This window comes from Herpailurus yagouaroundi, unplaced genomic scaffold, assembly GCF_014898765.1.
Source record: "Herpailurus yagouaroundi ecotype Mexico unplaced genomic scaffold, PumYag 246, whole genome shotgun sequence".
Classification (NCBI taxonomy): Eukaryota; Metazoa; Chordata; class Mammalia; order Carnivora; family Felidae; genus Herpailurus; species Herpailurus yagouaroundi.
The window spans coordinates 4,358,130-4,385,160 of record NW_024412463.1 but is presented as its reverse complement, the minus strand read 5'-3'; the positions used below and the strand labels follow the sequence as shown (position 1 = coordinate 4,385,160).

At 47.1% G+C, this 27,031-nt stretch overlaps 1 long non-coding RNA gene across 3 annotated transcripts; it reads right to left on the bottom strand.

Annotated features, from left to right (window-relative positions):
- Nucleotides 1-558: 558 nt before the first annotated feature.
- LOC121019911 (uncharacterized) lies at nucleotides 559-27,031 on the bottom strand. Of its 3 annotated transcripts, XR_005785814.1 has the most exons (4): nucleotides 13,361-14,682; nucleotides 11,207-11,312; nucleotides 7,805-7,859; nucleotides 559-690 (listed from the first exon to the last, which is right to left on the bottom strand). It is a non-coding gene; the product is annotated as an uncharacterized LOC121019911 (long non-coding RNA). The 3 variants fall into 3 exon arrangements; XR_005785815.1 differs by lacking the exons at nucleotides 559-690; nucleotides 13,361-14,682 and adding an exon at nucleotides 26,900-27,031 and having other exon boundaries at nucleotides 6,393-7,859; XR_005785813.1 differs by lacking the exon at nucleotides 559-690 and having other exon boundaries at nucleotides 6,393-7,859.

Genomic DNA, 27,031 nt, shown 5'->3' with positions numbered 1-27,031 from the left:
ACAAAAATACCGAAAGAGAGAGCTGAGAGCCGGCAGTCCACAGGCCGGACCTTCAGATCTGAGTTCTTAGACCCTCAAACGGTTTTAAGTTTGTGGAATTTCTTACCAGCGTTTCAAAATGAGGAGCTGTCACAGAAAAATCTATTTTCCGGGGACTTTTTGACAAAGTAGAAGATCGGACACACCCAGGGCCCACACGAAAACAAAAAGCTGGGTGAAGTGACTTTCTGCGCCAGCCGAATTCGCAGAATTTATCGCACTGTTGTGCAAACTGTGCCTTGGCTTGTCTCTTGTGCGTTGAGTACCCTTCGAAGGTAGACACTAGGATTTGTTCTTCTTCCCCGGACCCCGCCCTAGTGCCCGACACGAAGAACAGATATTTGCCGAAAAATGAATGGCTGGGCCCCTGGGTGGCTCAGTCGGTTGAGCATCCGACTTCAGCCCGGGTCGTGATTTTGCGGTTCGTGGGTTCGAGCCCCACATCAGGCTCTGTGCCGACAGCTCGGAGCCTGGAGCCTGCGTCCGAGTCTGTGTCTCCCTCTCTCTCTCTGCCCCTCCCCTGCACATGCTCTCCCTCTGTCTCTCTCAAAAATAAATAAACATCGGGAAAAAAAAGAAAGGAAAAAAGAAAGAAAAATGAATGGCTATTAGAATTGGTTTACAGCGTGTAACTGCTTGAAGCTAGGTCACCTAAAAGACAGAAGGTGTGCAATATAATGATTTAACACTTGTATTTGCTCATCTATGCCTGCAGCAGGATTTCTAAATCTCAGCCCTAGGGGCATCTGGGGCCAGGCAGTTCTTTACTATGGGGGGCTGTCCTGTGCCTCGTAAGATCTCTGGCCTCCCCCCTCCACATGCCAGTGGCCCCCCTCCCTCAGCTGTGACCACCAAAACTGTCTCCAGATATTGCCAAACGTCCCCGAGAGTTCAACTCCTCCCCAACTGAGAACCGCTGGCCTAGAACATCTCTGGAAGAACATACTAGAAACCTGTAACTGTGGTGTGACCAAGAGAGGAAGGGAAACTTCATTTTCACCTGTTCCAACTTTTGACTCTTAAAACATAAATATTACCAAAGTTCGGCTTATGTTTTTTTTCCCGGTGTCCAGATACCTTCAAAACGGAAGCCACTTTTTAAACACTGAAATATACCACCTTGTGTAAGTTTAAGACGCACAACATTTCGACGTGATAAATGAATATGTGGCATGTGTGACTGCCATGGTGGCCTTAGCTAACACCTGTATCACTACCCGTAATTGAGGCTTCTTTTTTTGTGTTGGGAATAATTAAGACCCAGTCTCTAAGGAAGCTTGATGTTTCTAACAGTGTTGTTTTCCATAATCACCTCCCTGTGCATTAGACCTCCAGGATTTATTTCTCTAGCAGTTGTAAGTTTGTAATGGTAAAGAACGTCTCCCGTTTCACCATACCCCCAGCCCCCGGTCACCACCATTCCACTCTCCAAAACAGAAACCACTTAAGAAAATATAAAAACTTCTAAGATACACCAGCAAGGAACTTCCTTGTGTCTTTTTAGTTTGTCTTTTTAAAAAAAGAATTGTTTTTAAGGTTTATTTATTTATTTTGAGACAGGGAGAGAACAAGGCGGGGAGGGGCAGAGAGAGAGAGAGAATCCCAAGCAGGCTCCGAGCCATCAGCACAGAGCCTCACACAGGGCTCGATCTCATGGACCGCGAGATCAAGACCTGAGCCAGAATCGGGAGTTGGAGGCTTAACCGACTGAGCCACCCAGGCGCCCCTTTAGCCTCTTTTTAAAAATAACAGAATTGGGGCACCTGGGTGGCGCAGTCGGTTAAGCGTCCGACTTCAGCCAGGTCACGATCTCACGGTCCGTGAGTTCGAGCCCCGCGTCGGGCTCTGGGCTGATGGCTCAGAGCCTGGAGCCTGTTTCTGATTCTGTGTCTCCCTCTCTCTCTGCCCCTCCCCCGTTCATGCTCTGTCTCTCTCTGTCCCAAAAATAAATAAACGTTGAAAAAAAAATTAAAATAAAAAAATAACAGAATCGATCACGGATTACGTGAGCTCCTCCGATTTGCCCCATTTTGCCGGGTGGGAAATGGAACCTCAAAAAGGAAGAAGTCCTACGCCCGTCCAATTAGTGACCGCTCTGCAGCTAGCGCCCAGAGGCCCTGAGACCCGGCCTTCGCTGCCATTTCAGATGTGTGTCCGCTGTTGAAAGCGGATCTTTCCAAGGGAGTAGAAGCTCAAGAAGGCACCGCCCGGGGCCCTGAAGTAAAACCACAGCAACTTCCACTCAACACGTGTTCATCTTTGCTTCAGGGCCGTTGAAGTTGTGCAGTGGAGGCTCCCGTGCCGCCCTGAGCCCTGACGTGTGCCTAGTCCTAGCTGAAAACTTTGCCTCTCATCTCAAGGGTTTTTGTGTTGTGTTTGTGTTGCGTTGTGTTTTTGAATCGCCAATTTTTATTTACAAGAGGGCCACAGTCTCTGTTTACCTGCTGATTATGTTCTTGGGGTGAATTATCTATGAATCGCAAGCAGTATTTGTAAGTGCTTCTACCTACAATCGTGTCGTCACAGAAACCCTGCGAGAGAACTAGGAACAAATTTTGCAGATGAAGAGGTAACTCCGGGGAGATGCATTCACTTACTTGCCCACCATCACACATGCTGGAGCCAGGTTCAGAAACCAAGATCAACTGAGCCTTTACTCTTTCAGACCCCTCATAGAAGTCTTCAACTTGCCAATAAAAATCCTATAAAAACCAAAAGTAATTCCCCAGTCAAGGAGCTAAATTCTTAATTGAGAACATACTAGTGGAAAGTGTTTATCCAAGGGATACCAGTATGTGTGCTGTTTCGAAGGGACACATGCACCCCAGTGTTTATAGCAGCACAATCGACAGTAGCCAAAGTATGGAAAGAGCCCAAATGTCCATCGACGGATGAACAGATAAAGAAGATGTGGTCTATATATACAATGGAGTATTACTCGGCAATCAAAAAGAAGGAAATCTTGCCATTTGCAACTACGTCGATGGAACTGGAGAGTATTATGCTAAGTGAAATTAGTCAGTCGGAGAAAGACAAATATCACATGCCTTCATTCATACGGGGACTTTAAGAGACAAAACAGATGAACATAAGGAAAGGGAAGCAAAAAGAATATAAAAACAGGGCGGGGGACAAAACAGAAGAGACTCTTAAATATGGAGAACAAATAGAAGGTTGCTGGAATGGTTGTGGGAGGGGGGATGGCGAAATGGGTCAGGGGCACTAAGGAATCTACTCCTGAAATCATTGTTGCACTCAAGGCTAACTAACTTGGATGCCAATTAAAAAATTATTAAAAAAAAAAGAACATCCTAGTGAATAAGACAGCAGAGCCTGTGACAGCATGCCAGACATACAATAAATGCCACATAACTGTTAACCATTATGATGAGTCACATAGCTTCAAATATTTTTTTAAAAATAGTATAGTATTGAAGATAGCTTCCATTGGTCGTGTACAGCAAGATGAACCCATCTGCCTATATTACGTGGCCGCACCACGTTTTTTTCTCTTTTCTTTTTTAATATTTGGGTTGGTTTCTGGCATTTCCAACTGGGGACGTTTCACATGAATAACCCAACGTACGGCGTCTGTTGGAAAACTGGCACCTCTGGGCTGGGGTTATGGAACCACTGCCCCCGTAAGACAGCGCGAGGCCTCCCCGTTTACCGCAGACTCTCCACCCGCCTGAAGTAAGGCCTGTGGGTTTGCCATTTGTCACTGGTGGTTATGAAGGAGGGCTCCGGAGTGAAATGAGGAGTCTCAGTTCTTTGCAGTGCTGCTGCCCAGCTGGGTGACCTAGAGCAAATAATTTTACCTTTCTAGGTCCATCGCCCGGAACTGTGGTGACCAAATAAAACCATCTGCCTAAAAGCATGGAGCTCAGGGCCCAAGGCGTGGACGGCTTTCAATAAAGGTTAGCTCTTTGCATCACTAGGCGTGGGAAGCAGAAGAATGGCCTCCTGAAGGTGTCCCCATCCTAATCTTGGAACCCGTGCCTAGGGTACCTTGTATGGCAGAAGAAATGCTGCAGATGTGATTAAGGGAAGGGTTTTTATTTATTCATTCATTCATTCATTCATTCATTCATTTTGCTTCAAGAAAGCTTTCTTTCTGAATGCTTGTTTTTACTGATTGATTGATTATTAAATCTATTTATTCTTATTTCTTTCACACGGCAAGCAGGGGAGGGACAGAGAAAGAGGGAGACAGAATCCCAAGCAGGTTCCGTGCCATCAGGGCAGAGCCCCGCGTGGGGCTTGAACTCACGAACTGTGAGATCGTGACCTGAGCCGAAATCAAGAGTCAAACGCCTAACCGACTGAGCCACCCAGGCGCCCCAAGTTGAGGATTTTTAAATGGAGAGATTATCTTTGATGATCCAGATGGGTCCACTGTAACCACAGGGTCCTTGCGAGTGAAAGAGGGAGGCCGGAGGTCAGTGCCAGAGGAGTGAGACGGGAGGGGTTGCAGCAGGGGGGCATGCAGACAGAGGAAGGGGCCGCCAGTCAAGGAATGCACTTGGTCTCTAGAAGCAGGAAAAGCCAAGGAAGTGGGTTCTCCTCTAGAGCCTCCAGAGGGACACAGCTCTGCCAACACCTTGGCCTTAGCCCAGTAAGGCCCCTTGGGGGTCTCCGACTTCCGGAATCATAAAAGAATACATTTTTTCTGTCTTAAGTCACTAATTTCGTGGCCGTTTCTTACAGCAGCAAGAGGAAACTCTACACGAGGCCGTCTCGTCCTCACTGCAATTCCATACGGTCTATTGTCCGCATCCTACAGAAGAAGTGGGGTCGGTAAAGGTTAAGAACATTGCCCCAAGTAGAAAGTGGCAGAGCCCAGAATCAATTCCAGGTCCTCCTGAAACCCAAGCCCGGCCCAACCCAAGTGACTCCCAGTTCTCTGGTCATTCAGCTTCTATTTGAATGATCCCAGAAACAGAAATATCCTTCCTTCCCGAGGCTACTCTTTCAACGGCTGGACAGGATTTACCATGATGTCTTCTGCCCACTGAGCTACTTTCTATGGCACTCGGAAGGAGTTAAGGCGCTTTCAGTTACAAACGCAGAAACCCAGTGGACCTAGCGTAAGTAAGAAGGGGACATTTATAACAAGGACATAGGATATCGCGTGAAGCCCATGTCCAGGAAGGCAGTTAGGCTTTAGGGAGAACTGAAACCAAGAAATGGGAAGCTGGAAAGAATCCGGCCAGGCAAGACCCGCTGTCTTCCACCTCTGCTTCTCGGCATGGCTGCCTCATTCTTTTCTCTCCGTAGATCGATTTTCTCGGCTACTCCGTTGTCGTGTTGGCACATGGCCGCTCAGGTGCCCCAGATTGACACACTACAGGTCCAATTCTATGGACAGACTGCCTGGTAGTACCTCAAGGTAAATCTCAAATTCCCCAGAGACAGAATCCGATACCTCTGGCTTCCAGCAGGCCTCCCTCCCTTGTCTGATCAGCTGTCAGCAGGAAGGCAGGATTGTGATGACCAAACATGGCTGCCAGGGACTTCCCACTTGCAACTGTGGGCTTGGGTGCAAGGGGGAGGGGTGGGGAAAGTGTGAGCTGAGCTGATGCCCTCAAAATGGAGTACCTCCCATTTATCTCCCTAAGGTTCCCCCCCCACACACCCTCCCCCAAAAAACCCAATAAAGATAGCAAAGCAGCTTCAGAGCTTTTGAAAAGCTCTTTCTTCCCTTGTGGTCATCTCCTTTCCTGGGAACCATCCGTAGAACCTTCAGGCATTTCCTCAGTATGACGGTTCCCAGATTACTCAACAACCTGACTATGCCCCCAGCTCCCCCTCAGCCTACACAACTTCGGCAACATCTCCACTCAAACGTGTGATTTGTCTCCATAACTAACGTTGCTTCTTCAAATGTGGGCTGCCTAGCTCATTTCAGTTGTTTTCTTGCTTTACCTTCCTTGAACCCACGAGGCGTATACCGACTCCGTTAATGCAGGCTAAAACTGTTTCCTTGTCAGCTGTATACATCTGGCTCAAATTGAGTTTGTGGCCAGCTAGAAGCCCCAGATCTACTTCCCAGGAACTGCTGTCTGGCCAAGTCTCCCAATTCCCAGACTTAAATAATTGATGCCAGAATCCACATCAATCCCTGGTAAATATTCTCTTGTTTCCTCCAAATCCTTTATTTGACTCTACGGAGACCACTGCGAACCTTGATCCCCTCTTACCAGTTTGTCTGTGTCCTAGAAATTTCACCTATATACCTTAACGGTTTAGTCTCGAAACGAGATCCCAACTAGACCAAAGACATACCAATGGACAGTTCCTAAGCTGCCACGGGCTCCACTAATCAACATCAAATACCCCGAAAATACGCTGCAAGCACTTCGGGAACTTTTATTCCTGGAATGAGAAGGGTGGCAGCCCAAATTCCTCAAATATTTTTGACGTTTAAATTTTATAACGACAGAAAAGATCCAGCATGATTATAATCCAGGGCATCAAGGATATGGGAAAAACTCTGGAAGTCTTTCATTAAAATGAATCATGATAATTATTGAATTTACTTCTCACAGCAACCCAGGAATATGCATATTTCCATTTTATAGGTATGTAACCAAGGTTACACAGAAACAAGTAACCTTGAGATTGGAAGGCAAGCTGTTGATTCATAGCTTCAGTGCTTAATCCCAACCCTAGCGGTGGGCAGGGTCAGTTTTTCCTGTAAAGGGCCAGACAGCAAATATTTTAGGCTTGGGGGACCATACGGTCTCTGCCTTTGCAGAGCGAAAGCAGTTGTAGGCAATACTTTAACAAAGGGGTCTGACTGTGTTCACATAAAACTTTATTTACAAACACAGGCGGTATGCCTCATTTGGCCCTCAGACTGTAGTCTGCCAACCCATGCGAGGGTGTTCTTCCTCCCCAACCTGCCTGGCAAAATCCTGCTCAAATATGCAGCCCCCACATGACCATTAAGTTACTAAACTGGACGTAAATGGGATTCGGCCCGTGGGTCATAGCTGGCTGGCCCATCTCAACCATCATGCCTTCTGACTCGGTAGGTTAATGCATCTCCCTGAAGAACCTTGAGTCAGTGCCTAATGTAGGTCATAGCCAAAGCCAGCAAGACTGACACATGTCAAAATACATAAAGATTCACCAATCTATGTAACACTGCCCTGCACGGCAGTAATTCCTTGTGAGGCTATTTGTTTTAATACCTTTTTCCACAAGTCCCCAGATAAATTTGTAGCCATCCAACACACACACACACACACACACACACACACACACCATGATCTGAGCCCAGCATATGATCTCAGCTTCTTCGTGGCCATGCTGTTCTCCTCTGGCCAGAACGTTTTAGCATTCCCTCACGCACACCTAAGTGCTGCACTGAGCCTGAGTCCTGAGTCACACGCATTTAAAAAAAAAAAAAGTGTTCCACTGGAAATTAGCATGCAAGCAAGTTGCAGGGAAATGGCCCCGGGAAGCAGAGTGAAGAAGCTTGATTCAGGCACGATGGACGTCCTACGGCAGACGTAACCAACCAAGGCACCCGGGAGAGAAGTCACCTGCAATTTTGAAAAGCAAGTGGAAGAAATCAGGACCAGAGCCCTACTAGGAATTTGAGCAACTTGAAAAGAGCCAAGCAGGCCTTTCATGCCGATCGAGAGAAAGCTACCATTTCCAGAGACAGGTCCTCTTGCTAACAGGCAATGCAAGCCCTCCCAACATGGGCTGGGCACTTGGCAGGAAGGGCTATCATACAAGCGTGTGGCCGGCTTACCCTTAACATTTCCCGGTGTAAACAGCTTTCAGGCAAACTGGTGGGTTGCTTTAACCTTTAGAAAAAGAGAAAATACAAACAGTAAAAATGAGCTGGTTCTAATGACATAGAAAGACACGTGTGACAATAACAGAAGCCTAGACATCTTTCGGCAGGTTTACTCATATTTTTTTTTGAATGCTAACGTAAGATTTGTTTATTTGTTGCCCAACAGCCTTTAACAGATGTACCATGGCAGAGCGCTTGAAAAAAACAGGGGGTGGGGCCCCCGGGTGGCTCCTTCAGTTAAGCGTCCAACTCTTGGTTTTGGCCCAGGTCACGGTCTCACGGTTCATGAGACCGAACCCCCGCGCAGAGCCTGCTTGGGATTCTCTTTCCCTCTCTTTCTGCCCCTCCCGGCTCACGCGCACACGTGTCTCTCCGATAGGTTCGGGAAAATAATGGACACCGAGGTTCTTCGTGTCAGCACTGTTCATCACAGACAAGAAAGAAACAACCCAAATACCCCGCAACAGAAAACTGGTTGAATACATTTGACTGTGATCCTATGTGGAATATTCTGCAGCTCTAAAAAAGAAGGAAGGATCCCCTGGGTGGTTCATTCGGTGAAGTGTCCAACTCTTAGTTTCAGCTCAGGTCACAATCTCACGGTTTGTGAGCTCGAGCCCCACGTCAGGCTGTGTGCTGACCGTGCAGATTCTCTCTCTCCCTCCCTGTCTGCCCTTCCCCACGCTCTCTCTCTCTCTCAAAATAAATAAATGAACTTTAAAAAAAATTTTTTTTAATAAAAAACAATTTTAAATAATAAAATCTTAAAAAAACAGGGGCGCCTGGGTGGCTCAGTCGGTTGGGCATCCGACTTCGGCTCAGGTCATGATCTCGCGGTCCGTGAGTTCGAGCCCCGCGTCGGGCTCTGTGCTGGTGGCTCGGAGCCTGGATGAAGCCTGCTTCGGATTCTCTGTCTCCCTCTCTCTCGGCCCCTCCCCTGCTCATACTCTGCCTTTCTCTGTCTCTCAGAAATAAATAAATGTTAAAAAAAAATTTTTTTTTTAATCTGAAAAAAACAAAAACAAAGAGACAGCTCTGAAGGACACCCAGCAAACTCATCAAAAGGAGTCAGAGGATGGGTCCAATGGAAACAGGAATGGGGCTTCTCACTATATTCCTCTTTATACTGTTTTCTTTTCAAACCACGTGGATGTGACAACTATTCCAAAGCTTGAATTGTTTTAAAGAGCTAGCAACGTGTTTACAACCACAATAATTCTCTCTGTAAGAGGGTGTTGCTACCAGATGTCAAAACACTAGTTTTATTTCTCGGCACTAGGTACAAAGTAGATGAAATCCGCTGAATAAGGTGCTGAGAATGGTGTCTCCTGCACAGAATGTAGGGTAAATTGAGGCCATTGATGGTGGCACTCCGTGGTGCTTGATAAGGAGAGGCTTAGAAAGCATTATCATCGTATTGGCTGCGTGTTCACATGGCCTGAAGCAAAGAGATTGAACTTAGATGTCTGACCGCCTTGGGTGGCCTCCAGCTCCAACACCTGTCGGCTGTGTCCCCAGGCAGGTCACGCGGGTTCCGGGGCCTCCGCAGCTCTGTGTGGTGGAGACGGGATCACCTACCATACCGGGTAGGAACGCTCTTTCGCTCCGACAAGTAAACTGCCTACTCATTCCCCGTGCCAGGCGTTGTTTTAGGCCAAGGTAAGACTTCAGATTCTAGACCAGCGTGTCTCCACCGAGACCAGTTTTGCCCCCCCCAGAGGACATTTGGCAATGTCTGGGGACATTTTTAGTTGTCACAAGTCGGGGGGGGGGGTTGAGTGGGGGGCACAGGAGAAGTGCCACTGGGATCTAGTGGGAGGACCCAGCGGGCCACGCAAGCAGCTAAACACCCCACGATACACAGGACGGTCCCTCCAACGAAAAGTTAGCCCGCGCCCCACGTCAGTAGGGCTGAGGCTCGGAGCTCGCTCCGAGAGAAAACAAAGCCAGAGTAAAACAAATAAACGGCAATGCCACGTGTTGTTCGGTCCTCTGTGTTTGGGCTGGGGCAGGGACAGGCCGTGCCACAGAAGGCTCTCGGAGGGCAGGCCAGTGTTGCTGACGGCTAACAGGTACTAGGGAGCCCGGCAAGCCAGTGTCTGGGACAAGGGCTCTTGAGGCTCAAAGAGAAGCAAGGGCAAAGGCCCTGAGGCCAAGACAAGTCTGACTTGTCCAGGAGAGAGGAGGGGCGTGTGGCTCCAAGCGGGAACAGGGGTGGCTGGAATCCGTGTGTCGAGGGAGCAAGGGCCAGACCTCCTGGAGAGAAATTTTCATTTTTTGCCTGAAGTGCAATGGGGACCCATGGAAAGGTTTTCAGCACTGAGCTGGCATGATCTGCTGTGCGTTTTTCAGAGCCGTTAGGGCTGCTCTGTGAGCGATGGATCGAGGAGAGTCAGCACGAAGCAGGTAGGTTGAGAGCGGGTCGCGGTAGTGGGAGCGGAGTGGGGGGGGGACATATTTTTGCAGGTAGAACCCGCTAGATGCTGTCGAGAACTGGAGAATCAAGTGGATAGCTCAGATCCAGCGAGTCACATACGGGAGAAGCCCATAAACACGAGCTCCAATGAACAAAAGGGGACTTTTTTTTTAAATGTTTACTTATTTAAAGAGAGAAAGAACAGGAGGAGGCGGAGGGAGAGGGAGAGAGAGAGAATCCCAAGCAGACTCCACACCGTCCGCGCAGAGCCCAACACGGGGCTTGAACCTACAAACCGTGAGATGGTGACCTGAGCCGAAATCAAGAGTCGGAGGCTTACCCGACTGAGCCACCACCCAGGCGCCCCAAACAAAAGGGGGGTTAATCCCTCAGTTTGAAAATTAAAACTTAGTGAAAATTGCAGTGACAAACGCACCTTCAGATACCCACTTCTGCCCAGTGGCCCCAGGGTGCTGACGGGTCAGGTGAGCTGACAATTTTGACTTGGAAAGTGCCGGGAGAAGGACACTGAGGGTGAATACCGGGGAAAACAAGAAATCTACGAAAGCACCAAAATTGCCCATCTCTGGAAAGTTACAAGGGATGGCTGATGTGCTGAAAACGAAGGAACTATTTCAAGCAAGAAGCTTCTGGAAAACGTGGGTCTCTGTTTAGGAGTCCGGCGCTGGCATAACCAGTTGACCGTCAGCCCCACGGACAAAGGAAGAGCCAAGTCAAACAAGGCATTAACTGTAGTCCACGTCAAGCCGCTTACAAGTGGCCGTTTAAAGATTTTTAAACATAGGAGATATTGTTTATGAAACGTAATCTGATCGCCCAAGCAAAAACGACACAAATTCCATGGCAACTGTGGAGATTAAGGAAGTGTTTGAAGGACGAAATCCCTTATCTAACGCCCCTCTTGTCAATTCACTCACCGAATAAGAGGTCTCAGGAGAAGCGTCAGGGGTAAAGACAATTCACTTTATGGAGAAGGATTTTCAGAATCTCATTTTGTAGACTGATGCATAAACACCACCCAACCTGTGGGATTAAAAGGCAGAGTCGGGCATGATTATGTTTTGCACGGAGTCAAACAGTAATAAGAAGTCACGATAATAGCAGCTGCCGCTTACTGAGCTAAATTAACTCGGATTCTCCAGTAGATTTATGAGTTTCCCTTTATGGATGAAGGAAACGGGGGCCCAGAGAGGCCATCTGACTTGCCCAAGGACACACAGCTGTTGGGCAGGGTCCAGGCTTCTGGACCCTCTTGTCTAAAGCCCCCTCCTCGTCACATCTTGAGCAAGCAGTCTGGTGCCTTTCAGCCCGGGGGAGGGGAAACACATTCAGAGACCGGGGACGACGATTAGACTTAATGAACACCCTCTTTGTGCCCGTTTCGGAGGCTAAGTGCTTTACTTAAGCCATCTCATCTGGCGTTAATGACAACTCTGGAAGTATTTCTATTATTTTCAGTCTACACCTAAGGGGCCTAAGGCTCAGATAGGTTCAGTAACTTTTCCAAGGTCACGCAGCCACGGAGTGAGAATACAGGATTCAAAACCCTGCGGTTGAACAGTAAGTCTACGAGTTTAGGCAACATGCTTCAGGGAGGGAAACAGAAAAGGGACCCCAGGCAGACAGGACGTATAAACAGAGGTTTAGATGCAGCTCAAATAGAGTCCGCATCCTGTATTCATTTCTTTTCAAAGCATGCATCAAAATGGCCGTTAAGTTCTTATTTGTGGAATTCTTTGTTCTGTGTTACCTGTTTACAGCTTGGTCTCTCCTCCTGTCTTAGGCCCAGTATCTGTAACAGAGGGTACACATATCAAAGCTCCACCAATATCTCGTTTTGCTTTTGGGTTGTTTGTTTTTTTGTTTTTTTGTTTTTTTTTTCCGGTTTGAGTCCATGAAGCAATCAATGGAAAGGCGAATGGCAAGTGCAGAGAGTCACAAACTTAGGGAGTTAGGAATCATTATCCCAAACTAGAAAAGCAGGCGCGTTCCCTTTTAAGCTTCCCAAATCTGATTTCATTCTTTCTACCAGAGCCTCGATTCTAGCTCGACTGTGATCCCTAGATCGCAAACTCTTCTACGTGTCCCCCACCAAGGAGGGAAACAGGACACAGTGGCTGCCTCTCACACACGCAGCTCCAACCTTGGGGATCGTGGGGTTTATCCAAGATCAGAGCAGAACTGTGAACTGTCAGTGAGTGACATCTTGGGAGTGTCATTCCTTTGATCAGTCCCTGGGATGTAGTCCTTGTCGGCCGGGGTCAGAGGGAGTTCTGCTCTGGGTCACTGTCATATTCCAATTCTTACCGACCTAGCTTCCCTCTCTGCTCAGGGCATCTCTGCCGTGTCGTCAGTCACCACGTGACCACGTAGGATGACCAAAGTCAACACGTTACGAGAAACCTGCCTTTAGGAATCCTACCTGGCCATGGGACATGGTGGTGCCTAGTCGGTAAGCCAAGGTTAACGGGATCCACACCTAGGATTCAAAGCTCAAGACCTTTAGTCCCAACTGGCTGCCTGCCTGAAAAGCTAACACTTCCTCCGTCTGCCACGTTAAAGAAACAAACGTCCCTGGAGGCACGCCTGCCTGCATCCACTTCTCCTTAGATTTTTCGAATCAAATGCACCCAGCTTCAAAATCTGGCTCTGGCTCTTTACAGACTTGGACAGCACTTCTCCAAGCCTTGTCTGCATGGGAATATTCATAGGACCTCCTCACGGTGTCGGGGCCCATATCCAACGAGATAAAGACTAGAAGGCGGTTAGTGCGATGGTTAAAAAAAATAGTCGTTCGATAACCCGTTGCCAGTAGTGATGGTTGGTATTACTCACATCCATTCATTTCTAGAAAGAGGTTTCCAAACTTCCCACAAAACAGAAATCTTCCCTCTCCCCTCATGGGTTTTTCTTCCCCAAAACGACATGGAAATTCCAGCCAAGACAAAAAATGGTAGAAGGGCTCCAAGCTAGAGTAGTAGTTTACTTCTTAGGTCGCCCTGTTTCTACTGGGGCCATACTGGAGAAGCTTGGTAATGCCTAACGCAAAGAGAAGTACAGCACAGACCCACCTTCCAAATGGCATCCCTGAGTTTCATTTTGTGAAGTGCACTTTGTATCTCTTTCCTCAGCTCCGTCTCCTAGCGATCGGCTGTGTTTTTCAGGTCTGGTTTTTCTGGATACATCCCACCCACCCCACATTTTTGTCAGCGTGAAGATCAAGGGGACAAAGACAAATTCAATTAAGCGGCAGGCTTTGGTGACCAGCAGCTATCTTTCTGGAGGAACTGAATGCAAGCGGCTCAGGGGTGGGGTCGCGTATGCATCGTGCTCCTGAAAGGAAAGGAGGCAGCATTTGAGTATAAATCACGCGACAAACGGAGCTCTCCTCCTGTATTAATCTTTTATTCGGAAACAGGCACTGTTTTAAGGGGAAATTAAAGGCCATCAATGAGCAGGCTTGCCTGGGCGGCTTCTGAGCTCGAGATGCAAATATTATTCCCAATTCTAGATTCCGAAGCGATCCCTCCATTGATATGTTAATAGCCTCCTCGTGTTTCTCTGACCTCAAATCCTGGAAGGGGGGGGAAGCTATACTTACAGGAAACAAAAGAAAAGTGCGTGGTAGAATAAACATTTGCTAAGTGGACTTTGACTGCAAACCCCAACTTGTCATGTGTTAACGATGGAATCCTCTCCGAGCCAGCCCTCTACTGACGCCCTGAATGTTTAATATGTGTCTATGTCCAAGGAGCTGCCATGACTGATCCTTTCTCTGGTGTCACCTGACATTTCAGCTTCCCACTCATGCTGCACAAGACGACAAATGCTTTGGTGCTGTCACGCCAAGGAAGGCAACCCTTGGCAACCGGAAATAAGCAAGATTCAGCTGCCTATAAATCAAAGGTGATCGCAACCCAAAGTGGGTCACCTATGTGTAAACTCACAGAGTCAAAAACAAAGTCAGAGATTATTTATTTAGCACCTGCTGTACGCAAGACATTGTGCCGGGATCCTGGGGATACGCAAACATGTTTGACAAGGAGCTTACGTTTTTAGGGCAAATGGGCAATAAACAATTTAAAAGGTAAAGATAGATCAGGTTGTGGCGATGCTATGAAAAGCGAAAGCAGATAATGAAAAAGAAGGGGCTGGGAGAAGGCATCTGGAGAAATTATGAGCGTACAGAAATTCAAGGAGGCCCCGGCCACTGATACGTGGTCTGCAGGACTAGCATTCCAAGCAGAGGGACGGTACGTGCAAGGGTCCTGAGGTAGGAAAGGGCTTGTATGTGAGCGTCAGAAAGTCTCCTGTGGCACCTAGACGGTGGTACATGGGATTATGTCACAACACCGCGTAGGAGCGAGATTATGCGAGGCCTTGTAGCTAATACAACTTTCTAAAAAAGTAAATGTCATCATCAAAAATTCATGTCTTCCTATCAGCAGAGGGAAGACTCTCAAAGGGTAAGCAAACATGTACTTTTAAAGGATTCAGATATACTAATGTTTACTAATTTACCATATTCTTACATTACATATGGTAAATTCTAGAACCACATGTCTGATCTCTGTTCACCAGAGTTGAGGCTTCTAGCTAATGTGCTTTTTAAGATCTAAATTCAAGTAGAGGCTGACCTAATAGGCTGTGTTTCTTATCTTTTACATGAAAGGAGTTTATAATATTTCCCGAGAGTGCCTCTCCAAGTGAGCTAATCATCTGCGATGTGAGGTTAAATCTGTCATGAAAATGGACTTTGTAGTCGATGTCTGTACTCTGTTAAAAGTTTCCTACAACAAAAGGCGCCTGGGTGGCTCAGTCAGTTAAGTGTCCTACTTCGGCTCAGGTCGTGATCTCATGGTTCATGGGTTCAAGCCCCATATTGGGCTCACTGCTGTCAGCACAGAGCCCGCTTCGGATCCTCTGTCTCCCTCTATCTCTGCTCCTCCCCCACTTGTACTCTCTCTCTCTCTCTCCTTCTCTTAAAAATAAATCAACATGTAAAAAATTTTAAGATACAAAAAATAAAAGTTTTCTATGACAAAAACAATGAAAGCCCACCTACGTCGCAGCTTTATTTACAATAGCCAAGGCATGGCAGGAAGCAACCCAAGTGTCCATCGATAGACAAACGGACAAAGAAGATGTGGTAGATATATTCAACGGAATAGTAGACAGCCATCAAAAAGAATGAGATCGGGGCACCTGGGTGGCTCCGTCGGTTAAGCCTCCGACTTCGACTCAGGTCATGATCTCACTGTTTGTGAGTTTGAGCCCCGCATCCGGCTCTGTGCTGACAGCTCGGAGCCTGGAGTCTGCTTTGGCTTCTGTGTCTCCCTCTCTCTCTCTGCCCCTCCCCTGCTCGTGCTCTGCCTTTCTCTGTCTCTCAATAATAAATAAACGTTGAAAAAATTTTAATAAAAAAAAAATGAGATCTTGCCATCTGTGACAACGTGGAAAGGGGAGGGGGTGGGGAGATGGATAAAGCAAATGAAGGGAGGAAGACTATAATCTGCCAGGTACAAAAATAAATAAGACATGGGGATGTAATGTACAGCGTAAGGAATATAGTCAATAATATTGTAACAAGTTGTATGGTGACAGATCATAACTGGACTTACTGGGGTAATCATTCCATGATGTATGTGAATATTAACTCACTACATTCTACACCTGAAACTAATATTGTATTGTGTGTCAATTATTCTCCAATTAAAAAAAAAGTTTTCTCCAACACTGTATGTTAACTAACTGGAATTGAAATAAAAACTTTTTGTTTTAATGTTTATTTGTTTTTGAGAGAGAGACAGACAGACAGAGCATGAGTGGGGGAGGGCCAGAGAGAGAGACACAGAATCCAAAGCAGGCTCCAGGCTCCGAGCCATCAGTACAGAGCCTGACGCAGGGCAGGAACTCACAAACCACGAGATCATGACCTGAGCTGAAGTCAGATGCTTAACTGACTGAGCCACACAGGTGCCCCTGAAATAAAAACTTTTAAAAAGCTTTCTACGGGGGTGCCTGGGTAGCTTAGTCGGTTGAGCATCGGACTTCAGCTCAGGTCATGATCTTGAGGTTCCTGAGTTCGAGCCTTGGGTCGGTCTCTGTGCTGACAGCTCAGAGCCTGGAGCATGCTTCGGATTCTGTGTTTCCCTCTCTCTCTCTGCCCCTCCCCTGCTCGTGCTCTGTCTCTCTCTCAAAAATAAATAAACATTTAAAAAAAATGTTTAAATAAAAAAAAGAATTCTGGGGCGCCTGGGTGGCTCAGTCGGTTGAGCATCTGACTTTGGCTCAGGTCAGGATCTCACGGTCTGTGGGTTTGAGCCCCGCGTCCGGCTCTGTGCTGACAGCTCAGAGCCTGGAGCCTGCTTCTGATCCTGTGTCTCCCTCTCTCTCTGCCCCTCCCCCACTCTCACTCTGTCTCTCAAAAATAGATAAATATAAAAAAAATTTAAAAAAAAGAATTCTGAATAATATAAAGCAAACAAGATGGCAGGATAGCAGAACGGTTGAGAGGGCTAACTGCCATGCTCTTCTCCTGCTTTTGTGTCTCCTAGTTGTGTGGCCGCCCCCCCCCACCAACCCTCTACCCCCAACATTACTCTCTAAGCTTCAGGTTCATTACCCACAGAATGGGAACAAAACAATAGTTATTCGTAGGGTCATTTGATCAGTACTTGAGTTAATTTGTGGAAAGCACTGTGCTTGGCAATATTTTTTGCAAATATGAAGAGCCCACAGTAAGTGAATGTTGCAGGCACTGTGCTGAGTTAGGTACGAATGGTAACTCCCATTTACAGATGAGGAAACTGAGGTTTGGGGGTGTGAAGTATCTTGGCCACCGTCACATAGCTCAGATTCAAGTCTATCATTTTTTTTTTTAATTTGTTTTTATTTATTTATTTTTGAGAGAGAGAGAACCAGCGAGGGAGGAGCAGAGAGAGAGAGAGGGACAGAGGATCCACAGCGGGCTCCGCACTGACAGCAGACAACCCGGTGCAGGGCTCGAACTCATGAACTGTGAGATCACGGCCTGAGCTGAAGTTGGACACCTGACCGACTGAGCCACCCGGGCGCCCCCCATCATTGCTGATCTAGGAGGTTTTGCTCTTAGTATCCGTGCCATGGTTGGGTCCACGGATATTTCGATCTACACATTCACACGTAAGAAAACTAGTTTTCAAGGGTATTTCACAAAACTTGTGTAGTGATACATAGGAGTGCTTTGTTCTAATTCGTTTTGGTTTTACTCTGCCCATTTGTGTACAATTCCTTCCTTCCTTCCTTCCTCCCCTCCTCCTCTTCCCCTTTTCATCCTTTACTCTCCTGCTCTTTCTCTTTTTGCCCTGCGAGAAGGGTATATAATTCAATATTGTTTTTAACAATAAAGCTAAAAGGTATCACGTGGTTTGCCCCCCAAGGGACACTTGACAACTGGCTGTCATAATTGTGGGGACAGGGGTACCACTGGCATCCGGCAGGTAGGGACAAGGAATGCTGCTAAACACCCTACAGGTCACAAGACACCCCACAACGAAGGATCGTCTGTCCCAGAATGTCGATAGAAACCCTGCCATTGGGCAAAGCCCCTTTTGTAAGGGGGCAATTCTCTGCAAGGGCCTCCCTGGTTGCTGCTCTGTGGACCTTGAGATCACCACTCCACCCCCTCCCGAGGTCATCCAGAGACGTGCCATGGGACAGCAGTGCTACAGCCACAGACGGCCGGCCGGAAGGGGTGAGATGGAAAAAGAAACATACAGGGGCGCCTGGGTGGCTCGGTCGGTTGAACGTCTGACTTCGGCTCAGGTCATGATCTCACCCTTCGTGAGTTCGAACCCCGCGTGGGTCTCTGCGCTGACAGCTCGGAGCTTGGAGCCTGCTTCGGATTCTGTGTCTCCTTCTCTCTCTGCTCCTCCCTCTCTCATGTTCGGTCTGTCTGTCTCTCTCTTTCTCAAAAGTAAATAAACATTAAAAAAATTAAAAAAAAACACACACATAGAAATGTTTATTGAGGTCTCATACCAGGCTCTGAGCTAACTTCTTTACATCAGTATGTTGTTGTTTGTCGTTGTTGTTTTTAAGTAAGCTCTATGCCCAGCGTGGGGCTTGAACCCATCACTCCAGGACTAAGGGTCACATTCTCCACTGACTGAGCCAGCCAGGCACCCCCCCCCCCCTTCTTTAGATCAGTTTAATCAGTTATGAATTGATGTATCAATTATCCCCAGGACAACCCTGCAAAAAGTAGCTGCCTGTTTTCATGCCCATTTTGCAAATGAGGAAATGGAAGCACAGAGATGTTAAGTAACTTCCCAAGGTCACATAGCTGAGAATCAGGAATCTGGGGATTCTCACTCAGGCTGCCCGGACTCTTCATTTCCTCTTAACAAATGTGCTGTGAAAATCCCCAGATATTACCCTCTGAAGAGCAACCAAAATGGGCTGTCAGGACCGCCAATGTTTTCCAGCTGTTCTCCTCAGACTATTATCCAATTACATCAATTCCAAGCAGGGCCAGTGAATAATTTCTTCATTGCAAAATATTTGATCATCGGCCGGGCTATTTATTTTTCCTGCATTCACACCTGTTACCTACCTGTGACAGCCAGAGGTCCACAAGGAGTCCCCGCTCCGGAAGCATACACAGCTGACAGTAAAATCGTGATTCACTGGAAACCAACTGTATGAAGTTCACCTTTCTTTCTTCCTATTTTTGGCCCCTGGGCCCCATTTTTAGAAATCATGTAAATTAGGGGCACCTGGGTGGCTCAGTTGGTTCAGCCTCCAACTCCTGATCTCAGCCCAGGTCTCGAGGTCAGCGTCGTGAGTTCGAGCCTCCCGTGGGGCTCTGTGCTAAGCGTGAAGCCTACTTCAAAAAGAGAGAGAGAGAGAGATGGAGAGAAATACTAGGAAAATAACCTGGGGTTCAGAATTTGTCTTTAAACCACAACCAAGAAAACATCGCTTCGGGGAAGTCCTGAGGTTAGCGTTTAAGTGTGGCGCAAACCGTTGCAAGTTCTTTAGAGCTAATCTTAGGTCACCGGGTCCGGAGCTGTCGCCCAGGGCAGACCACCAATCACTCCAGAGAGACTCGATTATGCTCAGATGCTCGGAAAGGAAAGATTCGAAAAGGTTTTCAACCACAAGAGATGATGTGAAACAGGTTTTCTGCATCTCCTGGAGCGGTGCCCCAAAGGCCAGCCCCCACGAGCTGACGCAAAGCCTGAGCAAGACGATTCATCGGGCAGCTTTCTTCCAGGAGTGGTATTTGAATTAGATCCCCTTGCCTACCTGTGCAGCCTCGGGTCCCCACAATACGGCTTGTCCCCATCACACCCACCGGTCACGTGAGCCTGCCGCTGTGCCTGAAATTGCTTGGCTCCTACCTGCCTGCCTCTGGTGTTCGCATCTGCTGATCTCTCTCTGCACCTGCAGGGCTCTCCTCTGACCCCTTCTTATCTTTGCGGTCTGTGCCCGGCCCCCTCCCCATCCAGAAGCCAAGTCCCCGTCATCACCCCGCTGACGTCTTCACGGGACGTGGCAGGTCCTGACTCCACCTTGTCACTTATTCAACGTGCTGTCTTCAAGATCATAGGGAGTGTGTGGTAGGGGTTCAAGGTGCACTCTAAAATCCACGCGGCTGACCTTCAAATCCCACTGGTTAGTAAACCGGCCGTAGGACGTTTAAAAGATACTTAACACTTGCTTTGGATTCTGTGTCTCCCTCTCTCTCTGTTCCTCCCCCACTCACTCTCTCTCTCTCTCCAAAATAAATAAAGATTAAAAACTTTTTTTTAAAGATACTTAGGTTTTGGTTTCTTAATTTCCCCTATTTTATAAATGGCATGACATGAGTTGGTATATGAAGAGTTTCGGATACGACCCAGCAGGTAATAAGTCCTATATTGAGGTTGTCGTGTATTAATAATAGTTATTTTATGCGTTGTAATTAGAATAAATATAACGGTATTCTGTTCAATTTGGGATTGATTAAAAAAAATTTTTTTTACTTATTAGTGCTTGATTAGCTCTCCTATTAGAAAGAGGTGCCATGTTGCTAACTAACTTGGATGTAAATTTAAAAAAAATAAAAAATAAAACAAGTTAAATAGTTAAATAAAAAAATTAATAAAAATTTTTTAAACATTTAAAAAATTAAAAAATTTAAAAAAAAAGAAAGGTGTCATGAGAACAGGGACTTTTAAAAAAATTTTTTTTAATGTTTATTTATTTTTGAGAGAGAGAGAGAAAGAGTCTGAGCGGGGGAGGGGCAGAGAGAGAGGGAGACGCAGAATATGAAGCGGGCTCCAGGCTCTGAGCTGTCAGCACAGAGCCCAACACGGGGCTCGAACCCACGAACCACGGGATCGTGACCCGAACCGAAGTCGGACACTCAACCGGCTGAGCCCCCCAGGCGCCCCGAGAACAGGGACTCTTGAACACAGTATCTGGCATGCAGTAGGCACCTGATAATTATTTGCTGACTTGCAGAATGAATGAATGAATGAATAAAAATGGTGTATTTTCTTTCACCAGGTATGGCAGTGATACTCCCAGCAGGGGACAGGAAAACCCAAAAAAAGATTTTATGGAATCTGAATAGAAAGTCCTGAAAGATTATGGTCCAGAGGATTATCTTGGGGGGCCGGAGAAAGCTGGGTGCTGAAGGAAGCTTGGCCTCTTACAGGATCCTCTCGGGAGGCCGACACCCTCCCAGAACATTCCACAGGGAACCTGGCTTCCTTGCCTGCTCCCTGGAGAATCAGAAAGCAGTAACCTGCGTCCTTTCATTACTGAACCTGGTTTGTTTGGGTTGGAAGGGAACTTTGCAAACAAGCTCAAAATGTGAAATGCAAGACATCAAGGGGGAGCTAAAAATAGCCAAGTGGGATAAACCTTCCCCCTCATTGCTGTCAGCAGTGTTTCTGCTGGTCAACCTGGGGAGGTGGGGGGGGTTGGGGGGGGGGAGACAGCAATGCCTTTCTTGAGAGGAATTCCAAGATTTGCGGTGCAGACGGCCGGTGGCCCCACGCTGCGGCAACACCCCCTGTACTAACATCTGTTTGTGCGGAATGCACACAGCTTCTTGCCGCTGACCTGGGCGGACAGCAGTTTTGAGATATTTGTTTAGGTTTACATCTTTTTCTCAATTCTCCCACATTTTGCCCGATGAAATATTTCAAAACACTCACTTTGGGAAAAGCACAGAGGGCGGCTTCCTGGGTCCAGGGCAAGTGCCTTTAACTATTGCCTGTTGAGCAGTCACGCTCCTGCCGAGCAGGTGCGGGGCCCCAGGACACCTCAGAGCTTGACACTCCTTAACCCTGGTCTCGAACACCTCGAACGACTCGGGGATGCGGCAGGCTGTCGTGAAGATTTGTTTTAATACTTTTTTAAGTTTCATTTCCTTATTTTAATTTTTTTTATTGTTTATTTATCTTTTGAGAGAGAGAGAGAGAGAGAGAAAGAGAGAGAGACAAACAGAGCACAAGCAGGGGAGGAGCAGGCAGAGAGGGGGACGCAGAACCCCAAGCAGGCTCCAGGCTCTGAACATCAGCCCAGAGCCTGACGCAGGGTTTGAACTCAGGAACCTGAGCCGAAGTTGGACACTTAACTGACTGAGCCACCCGGGCGTCCCACTTTTTTTACTTCTTTTATTTTTATTTATTTATTTTATCCCTTTTTAAATTTATTGTTGTATTTATTATTTTATTTATTTATTTTGAAAGAGAAAGCGTGAGCGGGGGCGGGGCAGAGAGAGAGAAGGAGAGAGAGAATCCCAAGCAGGCTCCGTGCTGTCAGCACAGAGCCCGACGCAGGGCTCCAACTCACAAACCATGGGATCGTGACCCATTTGGAAATCGAGAGTCAGCTGCTTAACCGACTGAGCCAGCCAGGCACCCCAGAGATTCTTTTTAAAGCAACCACTACACCCAACGTGGGGCTTGAACCCACAACCGTGAGATCAAGAGTCGCACGTTCGACCAACAGAGACAGCCAGGCGCCCCGAGACAGGTTTTGGGAAAACATTTTCCTGATGAAGAAGTTGAGGCCCAGCAGCACCCTTGACCAGGCCCACATTGCTAGCAAGTGGCAGGGTCAGAGTTCAAAGTCAGGTGTGTTTGAACCAAATTAATTCTGCACTCAATCACCAGAGTATATACATTCATTATGCAGAGAGAGAGAGAGAGAGAGAGAGAGAGAGAGAGAAAACAACCACTGTGTACCAGGCACTATATGGGGAGCTAGACTTATCTATCAACAGGAACCAAAAAGTTCTTGCTCTCATGAACCTTACACGCTACAGAATTAGGCAGTCGAGAAGTAAAGAGGGGCGCCTGGCTGGCTCAGCCAGTGGGGCGTGCAACTCGTGATCTCGGGGTTGTGGGTTGGAGCCCCCACACTGGGCACAGAGACTACTTTAAAAATAAAAAGTTCAAGGGGCGCCTGGGTGGCTCAGTCGGTTGAGCGTCCGACTTCAGCTCAGGTCACGATCTCACACTTCGTGAGTTCGAACCCCGCGTCGGGCTCTGTGCCGACAGCTCGGAGCCTGGAGCCTGCTTCGGATTCTGCGTCTTCCTCTCTGCCCCTCCCAGGCTCGCACTTTGTCTCTCTGTCTCTCTCAAAAATAGGCATTTAAGAAAAGAAAAATAAGAAGAAGGAGAAGATAAATAAATAAATAAATAAATAAATAAATAAATATTAAAAATTCATAAAAATTTAAAAAGACGGGCACTTGGATAGCTCAGTAGGCTAAGCGTCTGACTCTTGATTTCAGTTCAGGTCATGATCTCACGGTTCGTGGGTTTGAGCCCCGAGACGGGCTCTGTGCTAACAGTGTGGAGCCTGCTTGGGATTCTCTCTCTCCTTCTCTCTCTGCCCCTCCCTCACGCACATGAGCACACACACTCCCTCTCTCAAAATAAATAAAAATAAACTTAGTAAAAATTTAAAAATAGCGGCGCCTGGGTGGCTCCGTGGGTTAAGCGACCGACTCTTGGTTTCAGCTCAGGTCACGATCTCATGGTTTCAGGAGTTCAAGCCCAGCATCAGGCTCTGTGCTGGCTGCTGGGAGCCTGCTTGAATTTCTCTCTCTCCCTCTCTCTCTGCCCCTCCCCCACTTGTGCTGCGTTCAAAATAAACTTAAAAAAATTTTTTTAATTAAAAAAATAAAGAAATAAAGAGAGAAGCAGTATGGACTCTGTCCGCTGACAAAAAAAAAAAAAAAAAATCTGGAAGAACTGGAAGAAGCTTCAGCTAATTCAGCAGCTCAGTGGCCTCTTGGAATAACATGGGTTTTTACCAGCTTTCTGTTCTTTTTTTTCTTATTAAAAAAATTTTTTTAATGTTTATTTATTTTTGAGAGAGAGAGAGAGAGAGAGAGACAGAGTGTGAGCATGGAAGGGGCAGAGAGAGAGGGAGACACAGAATCCGAAGCAGTCTCCAGGCTCCGAGCTGTCGGCCCACAGTCCGATGCGGGGCTCGAACTCAGGAACCGGGAGATCATGACCTGAGCCACAGTCAGACACTCAACCGACTGAGCCACCCAGGCACCCCTACCATCTTTCTGATCTACAAACCCCAGCAGATGGGCCTGGTCTTACCAAGCCAGCCCCCCTCATGTTCGCAATACTGTTGCATGGCTCCAGCCATCACATCTTCATACAACCACATCCAGAGGCAGAGAAATTACTCTTTTTTTCTTCAGTTTCTTGAGCCTCTCTTTACGAAGAAAGTACTTTTTCCCTGAGACCCTTGTCACACTTTCCCTCAAATCTCATTGCCCAAAATGATGTCATATATCAATGATGTCATATATCAATGATGTCATATATCACATAAATTAATCACTGATAAGAAGAAATGGACCACTCTAAATAGTTTAAGCTAATTAGAACCCACCTTCGGGAGCTGGTACAAATATTCTATAAAGCAAGGGTGCAGGGTGGCTCAGTAGGTTAAGCAACCAACTCGTGATTCTGACTCAGGCCATGATCTCACGGTCTGTGGGTTTGAGTCCCATATCGGGTTCTGCATTGTCACAGTGCTTGGGATTCTCTCTCTCTCCCCCTCTCTCTCTGCCCTTCTCGTGCTCTCTCTCTCTCTCCCAAAATAAATAAATGAACTTCAGATAAAATTAAAAAGAGTCGCATGTTCCACCGGCTGAGCCAGCCAGGTGCCCCTTCCAGCTAACATTTTTTGAGCACTTACTATTTGCCACGGATGATGTGACACATCTTAGATGAATTTTTCCCATTTACCCCTCATAGGTCTATGAGAGAGGCTGTTATTATCCCCATTTCACAGAAGAGGAAACTAATACAGAGCGTGGCTAAGAAATGTGTCCAGGGGTGCCTGGGTGGCTCAGTTGGTTGAGTGTCCGACTTCGGCTTATGATCTCGCGGTTCGTGAGTTTGAGCCCCAAGTCGGGCTCTGCGCTGACAGCTCGGAGCCTGGAGCCTGCTTCGGATTCTGTGTCTCCCCCTCTCTCTGCCCCTCCCCTGCTCGTGCTCTGTCTGTCTGTCTCTCTCTCTCAAAAATAAATACACATTAAAAAAAATTAAAAAAAAAAAGAAATGTGTCCAAAATCCCACAGCTACTAAGGGGCGGCTCTGCAATGCACAGGGGGCCATCTGATACTCCCACACTCTCGCGTGTAGCACCCCACATAATATCTGTAAGGATTCAGACTCACTGAAAGCCATTCTGAAGACAATTCCTAAATTTAGTGTTATTGACCCTGTTACTTCAATATAGTGCATTCAAGGCAGCAATCCAAGGAAGGCAGTTTCCTGGGAACGTAGCTTAATTGTACAAGTGATTCAAGCACCAACATCTTTCAATGGTAAGAGTGGAAGACATGTGGGAATCCAAACTGGTGCAGCCCCTCTGGAAAACAGTATGGAGGTTCCTCAAAAAACTAAAAATAGAACTGCCCTACGACCCAGCAATTGCACTACTAGGCATTTATCCAAGGGATACAGGTGTGCTGTTTCGAAGGGACACATGCACCCCCATGTTTATAGCAGCACGATCAACAGTAGCCAAAGTATGGAAAGAGCCCATGTGTCCATCGATGGATGAATGGGTAAAGAACATGTGGGATATATATATACAATGGAGTATTACTCGGCAATCAAAAAGAATGAAATCTTGCCATTTGCAACCACGTGGATGAAACTGGAGGGTATTATGCTAAGTGAAATTAGTCCGAGAAAGACAAAAATCATATGACTTCACTCATATGAGGACTTTAAGAGCCAAAACGGAGGAACATAAGGGAAGGGAAGCAAAAATAATATAAAAACAGGGCGGGGGACAAAACAGAAGAGACTCTTAAATACGGAAAACAGACTGAGGGTTACTGGAGGGGTTGTGGGAGGGGGGATGGGCCCAATGGATCAGGGGCATTAAGGAATCTACTCCTGAAATCATTGTTGCACTCGATGCTAACTAATTTGGATGTCAATTTTAAAAAATAAAAAATAAAATAAAATAAAATAAAATAAAATAAAATAAAATAAGAATGGAAGACATGATCTGCTTCTTAGGAAGCACCACAGCCTTTCCTGTGATATACAGTCCATGGCATTTCAAAACGAGTCTCTAAATGACTCCTTCCTGTTGCCAAGGAGTTTATGATCCCACAGAAGGTGCAATGTAACCATCTCATGTTTGATTTTGCCTCCTTAGTTCTTCCCACAGGCCAGGTAGATTCAGTGCGGACCCTCACCACCTGATTTTTAAATGAAGAAACAGAGACTCAAAGACACAGAGGGTGCCGCTCGTGGTCTCAGAGCTAGCATGTGCGGGAGCCACGCACCCCTGCAGGCATACAGGGTGGCCCTATGCAAGGACACCCAGGGCAGAGAAGTGAGTTTCTGCCCAAACTTCGTCCTTCCTCCACTTGCCAAGTGGGAGCCATCAGCCCACCTGCCCTGAGGGAGCCGCTTTTTCTCATCAGCACATCATTTGTGCTCATCAGCACAAAGCCACCAAATGGACCAGTATGGGCCCGGCCAACTAAAACTGCGATCGTAGATGCCAAAACTTACGTTCCTAATCATCTCCAGGGCAAAGATGAGGACATTACCAGCCTTGGACAAGTTTCTTAGCCTCTCTGAACTTTGGCTATCTCAACTGTAAAGTTGGGTAGTAGCAGCATCTCCTGGGGCGCCCGGGGGGCTCAGTCGGTTGAGCATCTGACTTCGGCTCAGGTCACCGTCTCTCAGATTGTGAGTTTGAGCCCCTCGTCGGGCTCTGGGCTGACAGCTCGGAGCCTGGAGCCTGCTGCGGATTCTGTGTCTCCCCCTCTCTCTGCCCCTCCCCTGCTCGTGCTCTGTCTCTCTCGGTCTCTCAATAATACGTAAATGTTAAAAAAAAAGTAAAAATTAAAAAATAACAGCATCTCCCTTTGAGGGTTTGATGCGAGCATGAAGTGAATGAGTACCGGCAAAGCACCTACAGCACCGAACATACAGCTGTAAGTGAGCCGTGATGGTTACTTACCATACATTTTGTCATCATCGTTCACTTTACCTCGCTTTTGTGCATGCTGGAAACCGATCCCTTGCCCTCCCTAAATTGCATAGGAACCAGATCGCTGTTACCTGTTTTCTCTCAAGCAGAGACAGGGAGATCATCCACAGAGACCTGGAGATCCTGTCCTTCGCGTTAGCGTCGCAATGGAAAAGGACTCAAGTTTGGGATCAAAGTCTACCTTTAAGACAATAATGCCGACT